The 16451-nt window shown below is 51.6% G+C and overlaps 1 protein-coding gene and 1 long non-coding RNA gene across 2 annotated transcripts in view; both read left to right on the top strand.

The window, feature by feature from the left end:
- The first annotated feature begins 4602 nt into the window (after positions 1–4602).
- Positions 4603–5218, top strand: LOC110351268 (uncharacterized). Its single transcript, XR_002398467.4, has 2 exons — positions 4603–4861; positions 5005–5218. It is a non-coding gene; the product is annotated as an uncharacterized lncRNA (long non-coding RNA).
- A 10089-nt stretch (positions 5219–15307) lies between these two features.
- LOC101804279 (opioid-binding protein/cell adhesion molecule homolog) overlaps positions 15308–16451 on the top strand; it is a 324486-nt gene continuing 323342 nt past the window's right edge. The window contains exon 1 of the mRNA XM_038167592.2: positions 15308–15458. The gene's annotated coding sequence lies outside the window, so the exon portion shown is untranslated. The remainder of the gene's footprint in view (positions 15459–16451) is intronic.

The following is a 16451-nucleotide window of genomic DNA, read 5'->3' as shown; positions in this document are numbered from 1 at the left end:
CTGTCCCTCCCCAGGGGACCTGTGAATTCCTGCAGGGGAGTCCAACTGTTTGGGTGGGGTTAGGGTTAGGGTTTAGGGTTAGGGTTAGGGTCCCGCCATTAGGGTTAGGGTCTGAGCAGCCCCCACTCTCCACCAGCACCCCCTGCCTCACTCTTTCCTGCTGAAAAATGATAGCAATGGGGTGCAAGGACATCACGGGGCGAGTTGAGGCAGTGGGTGAGGAAGGTCCCTTGCAGCTTTTTGCTGAATTTCCGTGCCTGGTGCCTCCCGTACAGCTTCATTTGGTCCTCCTGAAGAGACCAAAAGGGCTGTACAAGACATGAGATGCAACCACCAGCCCTGCCACTAGAGCTGGGGCCCCTTTCCCTGCTCTGTCCCCATCAGTGCTGTCCCCTTAGCGCACACATCCCCAGGGAGCAGCCTGTGCACACCACCACACCGTCCCCAGCACCCCTGAGCACTGCTGAGACTGGGAGGGAGCAAACATCCCTCTGGCACACTTAGGACCAGGTGAAAGATTCCGGGCAATTGTGCAAGGCCAGGAAGCTCTCAGCCTGCAGAGCAGCAGCTGCGGGGTGAAACCCTCTGCCCTCGACTCCTCCTTTAGCCCCAACCCTTCCAGGGGCTAAATCCAGCAGAAATCCCCACCACACATTGCTGCAGGGGTGCCAGACGCCCCTCGACGCTGTCCCCCGCCCCGGGAAGCAGGCAGGGCGATCAGCAGCCTGTTGTCGAGGCGGTCCCTGTAGCATTTTTATCAGCATTACCATCCAATATTCCCTGGCTGCTTTGTCTTTGCTTTACATTTATCAATATTACCGGCTGATCCCCCGGTCCCCCTCCGTGGGTTTATTAATATTGCCCTCTGATCTGCGGGTGGCAGCCGCGCTTTATATTCCAGCCCCATCCCTGGCTCCTCCAAGCCCCAACGCCATGTTTAATTAGATTTTCATCTCGGCTCAGGCAAACACAAATTGAGCTCCTGGTATCTCTCTCCCGCGCAGAGCCGGTGCCTGGCCGAGGCAGACGCCGTCCTCCCGCGCATTAATATTCCAGCTTCATCCAGGGCTGGTGTGAATCTCAGGGCGACGCTGCCTCGGAGGCTCAGCAGCACGAAGGTGCTGGTTTTAATCCCCTCCCCACTCCGTGGCATTTATCCCGCCGGGGAAATGCACCCCCTGCTTTTGGGGGAATGCCCCCTCCTCATCATAACCCTGGTGTGGGGCTGCGGCTTCCCTGCCTCAGAAAGCAGAAACCAAGCTCAGGGCAGGCACAGCTGGACCCTGTCCCATTGCACTGCCCCTTCCTAACGCTCCCTGCTCCTTAATATATATATCTGGGGTTGGGGTTGGGTCTTCTCCACAGGTTGGCAGCAGCTTTGCCCGATCAGAGGGAAGGGAAATGGTTTATGCAAAGTTTGTCACTTCCTGCAGGCACGGAGGGGAGGGCTGATTGTTCTCCAGCTATCTCAAATCTTTTGCCAATTTTGAAGATTAAAAATTTCCCCTGCGCCTCGCAGATGTGTTTGGTGTTTGCGCTGCGATTTCCAGCCCCACTGTCTAGCAGGCTCTTGATTATTTTGAGTTTTATTTTCCTCTGGTTTGCCTTTTGCCATGTGCCCATGCGCACCCTGGAGCTGCCCCATGGAGGACACGCATCACCCCTGGGTTGTTTTCCTGACTCTTTAACAATGCAAAGATGAGCAATTAAATATTTTCCAAGCGGGGAAGTCACTGCTGTTTAGAATAACGCCTGGTGTGATGGAGGATGGTGTTTGCTCGTGGGGGAGCAGAGCAGGTCTGTGGCGTGGTGCAGCTCCGCGCAGGGCACCCAAAAGCTCTGCTTTTTGCAGAGCTCGGCTCTTTAGCTAAGTAGGCTGCACCTGAACTTTAAATTGACTTTTCTTAGCTAAGCCCTGAGAGGCTCTTTGGAGTTGCACAGTCTATTCTTTGGGGCTTTTAGAAGCCTTTGGTGGCTTAAGATGAAACTAGGTTTCCCCTAATCTCCCATAAAAGCAGGTCGGTTTCTGCCCTTCTCTAGCATCAAGGTCTTAGCTCTGTGCTCTCCTTCCCGGTTGTGTTTGTTTCAAGGATTGGAAGGAAACGCCTCTGAAACCTTCCCCTTTAAAATCCCAGATCCTCAGATAAAACCCATTCGGTGGGGAGGAGCTGGGATCCCCATGAGGGGTGATGGCTAAAGGCAGGCACCCTCTTGTCCCTGCTGTGGCAGCCCCAGTCCCCTGGTTTCACCACACCTGAGCCTTCGTGAAGGTGTTCTGCTGGGCCATCGGCTGTCCTGAGCTCACCCAGCTGCTGGGGAGAGCTGCCTGCTCTTGCACTTTGCAGGTGCTGAGATCAAAACTGCAGCAAGCGAGCCCAAGGTCAGGCGGTGAATGGCGTGGAGAGGCCAGGAGCCAGCAGGGCAGTGGGGGACACCCCAAATAATCCCTGTTCCATGCAGGACTGGGATCTCCCTCCCCACCTCCAGAAGCAGGAGCTGTGCCTGTGCCAGGAGCATGCAGCAGGAGCTTGGTGCCCACAGACCCCACTTTGCACCTTACCGGGGAGATCATGAATTATGCAGCCGCCACAGCACGGCAGGAGAAATCAGCTGCAACACGCAAACACTAAGAAGCGTATTTATCTTCGCGTCCTATTGATTTATTTTCCTCCCCTGTTTTTCAAGCTCGGGAAGCTGCAGAGAGGATGGGAAAACAAGCCAGGCATTCAGGAGGCTCCTGGAGTCTAACGGGTTCCCCCTGCTAACCGAGCAGTCCCAATGGGTTTCTCCACTTCCAGGCTGAAGCCCCAAAACTCAGCGCTGCCTTGGAGAGAGAGAAGTCCTCTGAGCAGCCTGGTGCTTGTTTTGATGGAGCAGGGATTTGGGAATATTGCAGGGAAGACTGGGGATGAGCAGGATGGTGGCTGCAGAGGCTTGGGGTCTTTCCTAAGCTGGGATATTTAGGGATTGGAGCTTACTTTGCATTCGTGTGCCTGAATCCAAGCACGCGCTGTGCTATCCAAGCAAGGTAAGTGCATGATGCTGCCCGTTGTGTGCTGCCCACTGCAACAAGTGCAGGCACGAGGAGATCTCCACCAAGGTGTGCACAGCCCAGGGGCTCCAAAGGCTCTGTGGTTGCTCCTGGCATCTGTCCCTCTGCCCCCATCCCTGCTTTTTGGGGTCCAGAGGCTCTGATCCTGAGCATCAGAGCCACAGGAATGATCTGCAGCTGGTTCTGGAACATCGGGGTGCTCCCTGCTTTGCCATCACTTGGCTTTTGGACCGATGGGAGAGGCAGGGCAGGGCTGTAATGCCACACACAGAGCAGACAGAGCCCTCTCCCCCCTGGTGGGTATGCCCTGCTCCTCGCCTGCCCTGCAGCTGCCTGGCAGCCCACCCTCCACAGGGAGCATCGCTGGCACATTTGTCCTCATCCCAACAGAAGTGCAACCATCCATTGCGACAAAAATGCCTTTTTGTCCATCCATCTATCCTTTCCGTTCATTAACTCCACCATCTGCTCCTTCCTTTATCTGCTCTCCCCACCAGGACTCACTCCCTGACTGCACCGTCCCCTTCCCTCTACATGTGTCCCCTGGGGAAGGACACCTCCTCAGCCCAGACCTATGGTCATGACCCTGTTTTAAAGCTGAAATTCAGGGCTCCATCCTGGAGGAAAGCTCACAAGGTTTGTGGGGCCCCTCTTGTGACAGCTCTGAAGCACTCAGGAACCCAAAAGGGAATGGTGCCGCTCCGTCCCCAGGCTGTGGATGCAAGCCCAAGGGGACCACATGGATCGGTGTTTCTTCTTCATCCCCCTCCATCCTCCCCAGCCCCAGCTCGAAGCTCTTCTCCCCCCCACAGCAAAGGTCAGCCGGGATCACACAGCCAGCCGGATACCCAGATTCCTGCTCCCTGGGGCTAATTATGGAACAACGTCAGATAAAAGTCAACATATGTTGTAAAAGACACCATGTATCACTGCCTGACAGTTCCTAACAATGTGCTCATGTAACAGCTGTCAGGCTGCAATGCTCGAAAATGAGTAATATGTTGATTTATGTATATCAGATCTGCCCTTACGCTCACCAGCAGCAACACGCGAGGCCGGCGCGGTGCCAGCTGCGTGCCGGTGCGGGGATGGGTTGCGATATTGCACCTCAAACGCAACCCATACACGTGTGCAAGGCCCGTCGAGCTCTCCTTTTCTCTGTTCCAGAGCTCTTGCTGCTCAGACCTCTTTGTTTTGATCCAGCCAAGCACCGGGCTTCCTTGGGATGAGAGCAGATCATTAGGGACCAGCTCGCAGCCCCACCAGTAGAAGTGTTTGGGTACTGGGATTGCTCGTGGTTAATGGCACTGACACACATTCAGCTCCTGCAGAGATAATCAGCACTACCTGTCCCTTTAGGAAAACACAAAGCTGAGTGCTGGGAGACCAGTTTGCCTCGTTCTCTGTGGCCCCAAGGACTCCGTATCTAGTGGTGAAGCACGGAGGAATTGGGACTTGGGAGAGCCCGGCAGAGGGCAGCTCCTCCAGCTCTGCCCAGTAAGATCTGGGGAGGCCTCGATCAAAATCACTGCAGCAAAAGGCAGGGAAGGGCCAATCCAGCTGCTGGCAGAGGCTCGTTAGAGGTTCTCACTAATTAGCTTCAATGGGGGAAGGAGGTGGGAGCTTTGCCCTCGCCTTTATTAGGTCCCTTCAGGAGGATGCTCTAGGGGTGCAGGAGTGGCAAGGTGATGTGGGATGTGTGCTTTGAGCAGGCCTGGTTGCTTGCTGTTAGGATCCAAAACTGAGTCGAGGTGGTGATATATTTTCAGCTCTCCTTAATGTCAGGAGGCATCATTGCTCTTCAAAGTGGTAAGTTCTGACAGAATTTACATCACCCTCCCTCTCGCTAATTTGTTCCAGCTCACGTTTCTTGTATATGCACACTAGTTTTCCAGCCTTTTTGTGTAGCTGTTTTCTTTTTTTATATCTATAAAATTTATTTATTTTTTTAGGCAAATATGAACACAGATACGAGCTCTACTTGCTTAGACTCTCATTTTGGAGCCAGGGTCTCACAACCCGTCAGAAGACCGTGAAGTTTCCCATGCTACAGGGGAATGCGTAAATCTCGGTTAAATTGTTCATTTCATTGAGACTTGAGAATACAACGAAACCAGTTGTGTTGTTCCACCAAAAGTAATAAAACAGGCTGATGTTGTTCCTCAACTACCAGCTCGTGCTTTTTTTTATTTATTTTTTCAGATTAAAAGGAAAATTCCATTTTTGGAGCTGTTGAGTAGGTTGGCCTGAGCCTTCACAAAACCTCACATCAGACTACATAAACCAAGTCTGTACAGCAATTTTCTCTTTATAGACTGATATTTACCAGCCTAGCAACTACTCTACTTTCTAAGTGAATATATTTAATTTTTCAAATACATATTCATTATTTGCAAAGCTATTTCCACTCCCAGACTTTTGCTCCTTTGTCTGATTTCTCTTGGGGAATTTTTTAATAAGCAGATGTCATATAAAATATATTTTACGTACATCTATTTCGGCTGTTTAAATGTCTGGTCCTATTGTGTTTAATCCTAAATACCACTTTTAAATTAGTTAAATAAAAAGACTAATTGTGCCCTCCCTTTCTGAGGAAGTTGTTAACCAAAATGCTGGAAACCACCTGGAGGCTTGGTGGTGCTTGTGGACCCTGGGAAGCTGGAGGTGAACCCTAACCCTAACGATAATTACGACCCTAACCCAACACACACATAGCCAGATTTTCCTATCATAAAGTGATTAACACAAAAGCCTTTGGGTAGACCTGAACTCCCTTTGGGAGCCTTTACACAACCCCACACACAACAGGACTACACTTTCTCTCTCTCCAAACCCTAACCCTAATTCTGGCCCTAACCCAACACGTGCATCGCCAACTTCTCCCATCAAAAAGTGCTCAAAACTCTTCCTCCACTTTTTCTTTTTCTTTTTCTTTTTCTTTTTCTTTTTCTTTTTCTTTTTTTTTTTTTACCCCCAAATTCAGCACAAAGCAGAAGCCAGCAGCAGTGTGCCCTTCCCAGTGGCTCTGCCATCTCTGGACTTTGCAATGCCCTCTCCAAGTCCATGCACGGTGGCCACCTCCACCGCCACCAATTCGTGTAATACTTATCTGTATCGCATTTAAGGCTGTCCCTGTGGGGGGAAATAACAGCAGTGCTCTAATCTTTAATTAGGCAGCTAATTATCCTCAGTAGCTGTGTACTGCATTGTGAAGGGAGTTATTGGACACGGGATGAAGATGCTTTGTGAATGTGATAGAAGGCAAAGACCTTTCTCTTCATTTCGGCTGATGTTTTTTGCTTTTTTTTTGCTCGCAGCCCAAATAATCGGGTTTAATCACCCTGTAGTGCTGCACTGGGATGGTTTGGGCAGGGATTTAGGCTCGGATCCCGGTCCCTGCTCCTGTGCCACCTCCGTGCTCCCTCGCAGGGACAGAAGCTGGGGGGACACAGCGACGGGGGGGCTGCAGAGCCTCCCGGCACAGGTAGAGGGGCTGGGGTCACCCCAATTCGCGGCCCGACCCTATTCTCTCCTGGTCCCGGCTCTCCACCAGGTGCAAGGCTCCGCTTTGCCCAGATGAGGGTGCTCCAAGCCCACAATTGCCCCATGAACAGCACTCTATATAATTCCACCCCCAGCCCCCAGACCCCATTCTGATCCAGGAAAGAGACCCCAAACCCATCCCATCCCAAATCCTCGTGTTCCCCCCACCCCCAGCCTCCCCTTTCCTCCCTGTGGGGTCACCCAGCTCCCCGAGCCCTTTGCTCACAGGCAGCATCTGCTGCAAAAATTGCACTGGGAGGAAAAAAAAAAATCCATTGGGGTGGTGTCCTGCTGCTGCTCCCCCCTCACCCTGGGGGTTTTGGGGATGGGGTGGAGGCGTTTTGCTCTTGTAGGGTGAGTCTGAGCACAGCAGGGGGATGCAGCACCCCCGGGGTGGCTCAGCTGCTGGAGGAGCGTGAGTGTGTTCGGCACTAAAAAGAGAGAAAGTAGAGAATCAGCACAACAAAGTTGACTAAACCAAATATTTCCATCCCTGTAGGAGGGAGCGGGGCTGACTGGAATGCTAAAATCACCTCTATTTGCATCTTTTTAAATAGGAGCCGATAAAAGCAAACACTCCACCACCAATAATTATAATATTTTAATTGTGTTTCTTCAGGGCTTTTGTTTTTGCAAGAGACAAAGGCAGCGTTGCAAACTGGAGAAAACACAATCCTTGCTGGTGCTGCTTCAGCTGGGCCCCGGAGCACGCTGGCAGGAGGCTGCAGGGCTCCTCTCAGCATCTTTGGGGTTAGGGCCAGCCCCAGAAGGATGCGTCCCCCCAGCCCCACCAGGACATCGTGGAGGGAGACAGAGGGGCAAATCATGCTCCTTTTCCTCGCATTTGGCAGTACATCCCCTATTTCCCCACATGCCCCTTGCTGCAGCTGTATGGCATTTTTATTATGGTGGTTTTGGGGTCTGTCCCCAGTGCCCCCAAACCCACAAAATCAGGGTTTGGGCAGGACGGTGCTGCAGCAGGGATGATGTGTGCCCTGTCCTTGACACTATCCCTCCTTCTGTGAGAAACCCACCGACAAATGGATGCTAAACCAAGTGATAAACTGCATTTTCAGTTCTGACAGGGCTTTGGGGGATTCTTTGGGGTGACATCCCCCTGCTTCTTTTCCTTAATGCCATTTTATGAACCTGGCTTCAGCTTGCTTTTGGGCCTGCAGGGCTTCTGAACTGACCCCGTTTTAACAAGTTCAGGGCATCCCAAAAGCACATCCAGTGACCCCCAGTGAAAACCATCCCCAGTTCCCCGAGCCCTCCCCATGGTCTCCACTCTTACCCGCACCTGAGGCCTGAAAACCGTTCATCCAGGAGGCATAAATCTAGAGGAAAGCAGGGCTCATTAGCTCCAGTGCCCACGGAATGACTTGTTTTATTTAGGTTTTCATTTCAGGAAAGAAAATTAGACTTTTTTTTTTTTTTTTTTTTTTTCTCCTTTACTTTACTGCTTCAGCTCGATATGAAGCAGCTCCTTTTCCCATTTTCTTCGTGTCCATCCAGTCACTGAGCTAGCGAAGGCTGCTGAGCTGGGATGGATCAGAGCAGGAGGGGTTGGTTTGTTCTCTTTCCTGGGTGCCCGTGGGCTCCTCTCCTTGCCTGTCTCTTCCCTAAGCTCTTGGGACTTTGAACAGCTTCTGCTTCACCCCACGGTTCTCCAGGTGCTCCTGTCCCTCCCCCACCCATTTCCCTGCTCTCCAGAAGCACGGGTCCAAAACGGATGGACCCATTTCTTTTGCATTTCAGGTTAAAACACGCTGAGCAGTTCACACCAAAGCAGCCACGTTTCCTTCCTGCAAACAACCCCAAAGCCCCATCCTGCCACCAGCCCGGCACGTTTTGCTTGCATGCACTGCGCCACACGTACCGTAAGATATTTGCAGGGTCGGGGACTAATAATTTAAACTGCCGAGCAAAATAAATAAGTGTAAAGCAAAACCAAACCCAGAGCACCACGAGAGCAGGCAATATTGTTTGCTTTTCAAATAGACACACAAAAAATACAAACAGTAGCGGGAGGATACAGAGATTAAAAATTTTATCAAAACAAAATACCAGCAATCCCACCAGGAAGTGGCGTTTCCATTTTGTGTGTGCATAAGATTAGCAACACTTTGCTGCCTGCTGTGAGTGGGCCTCTCCCCCTCCCGGTGGAAAACTTTGACAAAATTATCTTTTTTGGAAGAAAAAAAAAAAAAAAAAAGATTGAAATTTCCTATGGAAAATATTGACTTTTTAAATTGGAAACTGCCCCAGCTTTGGTCTGGAAGGCAGCCAGGAAACAATCCGTTTTGTTGTTTTTTTTTTTTTTTCCTTTTCCGATACAAAAATTGAAAATTTGAAAGGAAATGAGACGCTTTCCCTGCAAATCTTTATGTTGTAACAAACCCAAAATCCATTTGGGGAAGGGACTGCAGGGAAGGGAGAAAGGAGCTTTCCTTTAGCACCAGGGAGGAGCTGGGAAGCGCATCTCACCACCCCTAAGGCAGCACCTGAACTTCCAAACCCTCCTTGCTTTTGTGTGTGCATCATTCAGCACCCAGCATCATCCACAGGGGTGCTCGGTGTGCTGCCAGCTGCTGCCTCGGTGCCAAAACCTCTCTGAGCCAGGCTGCAAACCTCACCGTGGGCCGCCTTGGGGCTTTTTGGTGCCACATCCCCGTGCAGCTCATGTCGGTGCATCCCTGGCAGTCCCCGCAGGTGTTTGCCCTCAGTAGGGGAATGTTTTCAATCCTGGCCTGATTTTAGGATCCCCCAAACGTTTGACTTCAGCAGTTTGAAAAGCACTTTATTATAAGATAATACCCATTCTGAAAGCAGAAAGACATTGTAAAGGGAGCAAAACTGGATTTATTTTCATTGAAAACAATGCTGAAAGGGGTGGTTCAGCTGAGAAAAAGCTCAAATTGATTTGTTTTCCAAATAACCCTTTTGCCATTCAGCCTATCTCTACCACTACATTTTTATATTTGATCAAGTGGAAATTTGGGGGTAGGAGCAGAACCGAGGCCAAGCCCCTCCATACCACGCTGCACAGGGCTCTGATCATTCCCCAGCCCCTGAGGCCCTGGTGGTGCTCCCAAATTGTGCTGTCGTGCATCTGACATGAGTTCAGGAGCTGGCAGGTAGGGCAGAGCTGGGGTTTGGGGCTTTCTGGACCCACTGTGGGGTGACCTTGGCTGCTGGAGACCCTGGTGGGTGCAAAGCAAGCAAGCTCAGCACAAGGCAAGCCCACGGCCGTGCTGTTTTGGGTTGCTGACGCATCCCAATCTCAATCCTGCACCAGAACCCAGGAGTTGGTCCCCCACCACCCCCAGCCCTGTGGGATGAAGCTCCTCTAGGGCACGAATTCCCCCAGTCCCAGCCAAAGCCATGGGAGAGGCAGCAGGGCAGCTTTGACAAGCAGATCCCACCATCGTCCTCGCCTTCCCCCAACCATTTGTTGCTCGCTGTGGCTGCGGGGAGCCCGCGGCGCCCATGCCCAGCCCACCGCAGAAGGCTGGAGCAGGCATTTGAATAATGAATTCTGTTTAAGACTGAAAGCTCGGAGATCCATCTGTAACAAGACTCGAAATAATTACAGCTGATGATTGCCTGGTACCTCAGCCAGAAAAAACAGAACAGATTTTGGCCGCCAGCAATTACAAGCAGCACCCGCTCGAGCACAGAGAGAACTTTCTAAACGAATTCATGAATACATTTGTGCGGGTTGGGAGTGATGGGGACGGCGTTTTGGGGTGCAGGTGGGACCGCAGGGCTGGGGGATCCATGCTCACATGGCTCCATGACCCCATCCCCTCAGGGCATGCGTCCCAGCCCTGCCTGCCCACAGCATCATTTGGGGCTGGGAGGAGCAGGAATCGACCTTGCCCCTTGCCACGCTGCCCCAGACCCGTGCCTTCACACCTTCGGTGCTACAAACTGAGGAAATGGGTGAAATATGGGGAAGAGGTGTATTATTTTCTCATCTCCATATAAAATTGCAACTATTTTGTCCCCATCTCCCTGCCGTGGGTGCCTCAAGTGTTGCTGGTGGTTGCGCACTGCTCGGTTACCCCTGTCCGCCCTAAGCATGGTGGGGTGCGTGACCAGTGTCGAACCCAATCTGCCAAACATTAATCCCTGCTCCTTTTACTTGTTTTATGGCTTCATGAGCAAGGGCTGAGCACAGAGGAGGGCTTCTGTGTTCCTTGGTGATGCCCTTTGGTGGCATAAAACATGTGTGCTGCCTGCAGCAGGGCTTCACATCCCCTGCGCTCAGGTTTGCTTCCCGTGTAATGGTGATAATTTATCAGATAGTGAATAATACACTTTCCTTCTTCTGTGTCTCTTCCACGTATCATTTCAACTAGCTGAAAATTGTCAAATTAGACTATTTTCCTTGACTGTTCCATTTAGGAGTGGGGGAAGCCGAAAGCTTTGATAATTGTGCTGTGTGCTCCATGTCCGTCTTGTAAAATAACTAAGTAAAAATGTTGTTGCCCAAGCTTTGAGGAATGCCCTTGCTGCTGAAGCCTAGAATTCCTCTCCTGAGGTTAGATGCTGATGATTTTAGCATGTGTTTTCTTTGCCTCTTAGAGCATGACGGCCTGAGCCTGGTTGAGATTGACACAGGCAAACCTTGGCCGCCAGCTTTGCGAACCGCTCGGGGACTGTAAGTACATGGCACTATCGCTTTTTCCCATGAGCCAAAATTGCATGTGCTTTGAATTGTCCTAGCGTAATGTGTCTATATTCATCATTGCTCCCTTATCTTGTTCGGCTCCAATCTACAAGGATCTGCTTAGCTCTCCTCTGCACCTTAAATTCTCTTTTATCTCAACTCGTGTCACCGCCAAGCCTGCAGGCAGCTGGAGCATCTTCCTGCCTGCAGCTGGAAAAAGCCCCGTTGAGTGTGCAGGGCTCCCTGCTCCATCCTCATCCCCATTTTTTGCACTGAGAGCAGCACCTTTGCAGCTGCACGGCCCGGTTGGACCAGTTGAGGTGCTGTGGGTTGGTGTCGAGGCAGATGCGATGGTCCTTGGCACCTCGGCTTTGCTTGCGCCTGTGCATGTGTCCCGGGAGGCTTGGGGGCTTTGGAGGCGGCAGAGTGAGAGCCTTACAAAAATAATCCATTCAAAGAAGGACCTGGGCGCTATGTGAAGTTGTTTTCCCTCCCGCCCCCTGACATTATGAGGTTTGAATTTGTTACACGGTGGGAATTGGTGCAGCGCTGCATTGCAGGACAGGAGAAAGCAGAATGGTGTTAGGGCAGTGTAAAGGGTCCATGTGGGGTGTCCCCACAGCTGAGAATTGGGGAGTCTCTTGGGGAGTCTCTTGCACTTGCACTTTCCACACAAGCTAATGCAAATACAAGAAAGCACTTTATCTTATGCCAAAGCAGCCATCCAGCCCTGAGTAAATGTGCAAGGAGGTTTTGCTGGTCCTTATGTTTTGAGCTGATCTTGTATTGCCAACGAGTTTTTCTGGGTCCTTTATTTCTGTCATATTAAGATGGGAGGATTTCTTCTTCATTGATCCAATCTATTTTCTCCTCTTCTGTCTTTATCACTCGAGCTGGTTAAATAAAACAGAACCTGCAAAATGACTTGTGGTGCTGGGTGCCTGGTTTGAATCATACCCAAGACACCCAGCCTGGTTCTGTGTCTCCATCATCCTGCTCTGGGACATTGCGGGACGAGTCTGCACAGAGGCACTGTCCTGAGCTGATCTGCCTCTCCACTAAATCCCCGTTTATGCCTCCTCATTGCCACCAGACAGGAGCTGCCTGGGCCGTAGAGGCGGCACAATGTTGTCGAACAGGGGCCCACAGAAAGAGAACATCTGGTTAATCGGTTCAAGTGGCTGGGAACCAGTTTACCGTGCATTAAGTATTCTTTGATTCTGTTTAATTGGGACATTGCAGAAACCCTGATGTCCAGTAATAAGGACAGTGGGAAGCTGATCAGACAGCTCGTTAACACTCAATTAATGTCGCTCCGTACAGCACAGCAGTAACTTTTAAAAAATGGATGTGTGCAGCCGAGGTGGAATTAAATTGCGATGGCAATTTCCAGAGTGCACGATCCGAGATTTCCACGTGGCGCAGTATTAACTTTGTGCATGTGTGCAATTGAAGTGGAATTAAAAGTTGAAGTGCAATTTTTTTAGGTGAATGCAGTCACTTTACACAGTACAGAATTAGCTCATTTCTAATTTATAGGTGCAATTAAAGTGCACTAAGAATAAAATTCATAAATCTTTAGCTAACTGACCATGATTTTTCTGAAATCTCTTTTTGTTCCTTTTGATGCAGGCAATGTGGGCACCCGGTGTGCCTGGAATAATAATGGTTAGCTCTTTCCCTTCATGCTCTTCCTTGTCAATCTTCGTAGACTTTATTAATCTTATCTGGATGCAGTGGCTGTGTGTCGGTGGCGAGGTTGCATACCTGCAGCTCTACAGAGGTCTCAGCCCTCTGGGTTTGGCTTTCCTCCCTCTGCGTCGCTTTGCCATCATTTTCCCCCAGGCAATATCACATCCACGCTCGGCATGGCGTGGCTGGAGGGGTGATTCCCATCTCTTCATCTCCCTAACGAGCTCCGGGCCTGCTAATGAGCCTGTTGCTCCTCAGCAGAGAGCCTCTTCTCCGAAGGAGGCACGGCTTTGACCAGGGGACCCATCTCATCCCCGCTGTGGCCAGCGCAGGACAATTACCCACCGGGTGCTTCGTAGCGCAGCTCCCTCCAGCCGAGCATCTTTGTCAATTGCGATTCATTTAAGGGCCTGAATTCCCTACCTCCCCCTTTTTTTTTTTTTTTTTTTTTTTTATTACATCTGCACGCTCAGTCATGCAAAAAATTACATGAGTTCGGAGATTCAGCTGACTCTGGTCTTGGATGGCGAGGGCTGCTTAGTAGCGCCATCACCATTCAATTAGCCCCGGCGCACGGAGGAGATGTACTGGAATAACACGGCCTTTGCTTCGACGCTGAGCACTCAGCAGAGAGCATGAGCCGCGTCCTGAGCCGTGGTGCTTGATATTTAGGGCTGGAGAGCAGCACAGCTTGGAGGGAGCTGCTTCTCCCCTCCTCCTTCCCTGCCTCAGTTTCCCCTCCGGTGTTAGGACATGCGATCTCTAGAGATTTGGCTGGAAAGGTGGTTTGGGGATCTTCATCCTCCCAGAGGACAAATGGGTATATCAGGGTGGAGAAGTGCCTCTGTGCCTTCAGCTCTAGGGGATGCTTGGACCAAGCGCCCCCAGTGCCACGCCACAGCCTCACACCCCAAACCCCAAACCTGTGGCCATGCCCTTGTCCTGCCTTCACGGCATTTAGGGGTGGGCAGCAGGGCTGCGATGAAACACGGGGCTGTAGCCAGCTTGGGGAGGCGGCGTGCTATTTCCCTAGCAGTTTATAGACTAGAATAAAAAAAAAAAAAAAAAAAAAAAAAGCTTTTCCAACATGTTCTTCTCTTCACTGCTGAAAGCCTGCTGTTAAAATGCAGGATCAGGGCGGTGGCTGGTGCCGAGGCCAGGTCGGAGGCAGCTCCTGCCCGTGGCAGCCTCCTTGGTCTCCCCTCCACGTGCTGCTAAACGCTTCGCAGGCCAGGTGTCAGCTCGCGGTGGAAAAGCCTGTATTTTTAGCATGGCGATGATTTAAGTAAATCTGTTGCTTTGAAAGGAGGGGCAGAGGGCAGAATAAAAGTTATTTCTTCCCTTCCACCTCTCGCCCCTCGAGTAGGAGCTGATAAAAATCCAAAAGCAGGCCTGGGCTCCGCCAGGAAATCAGACTCCACTCCGCCTTTGCCTAGGAGCCGTGTGGATAAAATATTAAGCACTGGGGCTGGAGCAATGCGGGTACAGCAGGCATAATCAGATGAGTAGTTAAAGGTCTGGCATCCTTTGGGGACACGTGTGATTGATCAGCCCTTGCAAAAATAAATAACCCGGCTCTTCAGATCTATGTAGCAATTTTAAATTTTTAATAAATCTGTATGTATGGTGAAGGATAAGTCGTCACCCTGCACTCTGTGCCTGTGATTGTGGGTGAATTCATCATACTCTTCCCTTCAAAGGACTTCAGATCCTGCTGATAGACAGCGGTGGCGGCATTTTAAATTCTTTTCCCATCTTTATCTTGCCAAGGTGCGACAGGGAGCCAGGCTGGGGACCGGCCGTGCTTGGGATGCTCCGACGCTGACTGGGGAGAGGAGGGACCCCAAAACGCGGTGCCACTGCTTTTGCTGACCCTGGGCTTGCAGAGGGAGGACCCAAAAGGTGTTTTGGTAAGAAATCCTCCCAGGATTTCCTGTGGGGAAGCCCATGGAGCAGGGGCAGCTGCTGGCACTGCGGCATGGAAATGATGCAGCAGCCTTCGGGGTATGGGGAAATCATGGCACCGGGCGGATGGCATTTGCAAACTAATTATGGCAGTGGCGGGCTCATTGCTTCCCAAGGGAATGAGGAGCTGGGAGCCTGAGCAAAAGGTTTGCTCCTCTTTGTGGCAGAGGGGTGGAGGGGGAGGCTGGGGGATCTGTCCAGCTGCAGCCATAAAGCACAGCTGTATGACCGTAAAATGGGCCCTTTCTGGGCCTTGGCACAAGGCTGCTGCCTTGGTCTGAGGCTGAGGGGGCAGTGAGGGAGCCGTGAGAGTGTGCTCAGCTCCACCTGGGGGAGGGAGAAGGATGTGTGGAGAGCTTGGGGGTGAGGATTAAGGGGCGGGCTGGTGTGAGTGACACGGCTGTGGGGCTGTGCCACAGCTCACCAGAGCAGGAGGAGGTGGATGAAGCCTTCTACAAGCAGCTGGAAGTGGCCTCACAATCCCAGCCGCTGGCTCTCGTGGGGGACTTTAATCATCCAGACATCTGTTGGGTAAGCAACTCAGCCAGGCATGTGCAGTCTGAACAGTTCCTTCAATGCGTTTAAGATAATTTTCAGATGCCTTCTAACAGGTTAGCCATGAGCCAGCAGTGTGCTCTGGTGGCCAAGAGGGCCAACAGGCTCCTGGTGTGCATTAAAAGGAGCGTGGCCAGCAGCTCAAGGGAGGTGATCCTCCCCCTCTGTGTTTATAAATACCGTAAGTGTGGGAGACTGAGGGATTTGGCCAACCTCTTTTCAGTGGTTTGTGGGCACAGGACAAGGGGCAAGGCCACAAAATGGAGGACAGGAAGTGCTGCACCAACATGCGAAAGAACTTCACGGTGAGGGTGACGGAGCGCTGGGACAGGCAGCCCAGGGAGGCTGTGGGGTCTCCTTCTCTGGAGATATTCAAGGCCTGGGCAGCCTGCTGTAGAGAACCTGCTTTGTCAGGGGGGTTGGACCCGATGGTCTCTGGAGGGCCCTTACAGTTCTGTGATTTTGGGATTCCTGTGGGCAGGGAGGTGCTGAGATCCCTGAGCAGCACCAGGTTCCCCATCTCCCTGCCCGGGTCTGGCAGCACACAGCCAGGGGAACACATGCATGGCAATTACAGGACTCTCATCTTTGCAACTCGAAGCCTGGATGGCCCCCGTGGCTGGGTTGTGCATGATCTCCCTGGGGAGAGGTGCTGCCAGCAGCAGAGAGCGATCAACAAATGCTTGGCGTTCCCCGTAGGTGCCATCCGTGGGTGCAGAGGGATGCACGTGGAGAGGGAGGTTTCTCTGCAGTACCTGGAGCTGGATGAGGTGTTGGTTGGGTTTGTGTTTGTCTCCTGGGGTCTGAACATGAGCATGGGCTCCCCGAGGGGTGTGCAAGCATCCTTGGCACCGATGTGCATGGGTGCTGCCCTTGCAGACACAGCAACGTGCCTCATCTCCTGCTCAGCAGCATTTTCTCATCTGCTGCAAAGATTAAACATTTGCTAGGTAAAATTTCTCCTGGCTA

The sequence above is a fragment of the Anas platyrhynchos genome, chromosome 25 (genome assembly GCF_047663525.1).
Source record: "Anas platyrhynchos isolate ZD024472 breed Pekin duck chromosome 25, IASCAAS_PekinDuck_T2T, whole genome shotgun sequence".
Classification (NCBI taxonomy): Eukaryota; Metazoa; Chordata; class Aves; order Anseriformes; family Anatidae; genus Anas; species Anas platyrhynchos.
This window is presented reverse-complemented; position numbering and strand designations above follow the sequence as displayed.